At 41.7% G+C, this 1074-nt stretch overlaps 1 protein-coding gene across 1 annotated transcript in view; it reads right to left on the reverse strand.

Annotated features, from left to right (window-relative positions):
• LOC118415426 overlaps window positions 1-1074 on the reverse strand; it is a 2999-nt gene that overhangs the window by 808 nt on the left and 1117 nt on the right. The gene's annotated exons all lie outside the window — the stretch shown is intronic.

The following is a 1074-nucleotide window of genomic DNA, read 5'->3' on the forward strand; positions in this document are numbered from 1 at the left end:
TGCAGCAGAAAAATCCACTTTGGATCAACACCTCACTATACACACCGGTGAGAAACCCTACATGTGTGACAAATGTGGGTACAGGACAGCTAAAAAGTCTTATTTCACCTTTCATATGAAAACCCATACAGGGGTGAAATTGTACAACTGTGATCTGTGTGACTATTCGACAGCACGGAAATTTCATCTAGACCAACATCTAGCTAGACACACTGGTGAGAAACCCTTCATGTGTGCGGAGTGCGGATTCAGGACAGCTTTAAAGGCTAACTTATCCCGACATATGAGAACCCACACAGGAGAAAAACCTTACAAATGTGACCAGTGTGACTATTCTGCTGCGCAGAAAGGTGAATTAGATTACCATGTAGCAAACCACACCGGTGAGAAACCCTACATGTGTGGAGAATGTGATTTCAGAACAAGTCGAAGGCCTTGTTTAACCCGACATATGAGAACCCACACAGGAGAAAAACCCTACAAGTGTGACCAGTGCGACTATTCTGCAGCACAGAAAGGCACATTAGACAAACATCGTAAACAACACGCTTTCAAGAAACCCATGAATATATGTGAGAAGCGTTGAGTGCAGAACAGCTTAAGTGGCAAACTGAACTGAAAATAGGAGAACTCGTCCATGCAGGAAAACCTCAAAATTATCCACGTGACTATTTTGCAGCACGAAATGTGTTTCGATAGCAATGGAAATCAGAGCCTGTGCCAGAAAGTAGGGTTTATCTGTGTATACGTAACCTTCTGTACATAGGTACCGCAACATGGGACAACATGAAAGATAGTTCTACTATTAGGGATATCCAAGTAGAGTATATCCCTCACTGTTGATATCCCTATCGAGGCCTGTTATGATCTTCATGTCAAGTATTTAGAAATGTTAACAAGTATGTATAGAGAAGGCACCATGAGTCTATCTAAGATGTTCTCGAGTAAGATGATTGTAATCAGACTCAGAATGTTGTAGGCGTTTGAAATGTTACAGTCTGGATTAATCTTAGATACTTAGAGGGAATAATACACAATGTGAGATATCGTACCTACGCATTGTGTTCGCACCCC

Source organism: Branchiostoma floridae, chromosome 5, assembly GCF_000003815.2.
Source record: "Branchiostoma floridae strain S238N-H82 chromosome 5, Bfl_VNyyK, whole genome shotgun sequence".
NCBI classification, from domain to species: Eukaryota; Metazoa; Chordata; class Leptocardii; order Amphioxiformes; family Branchiostomatidae; genus Branchiostoma; species Branchiostoma floridae.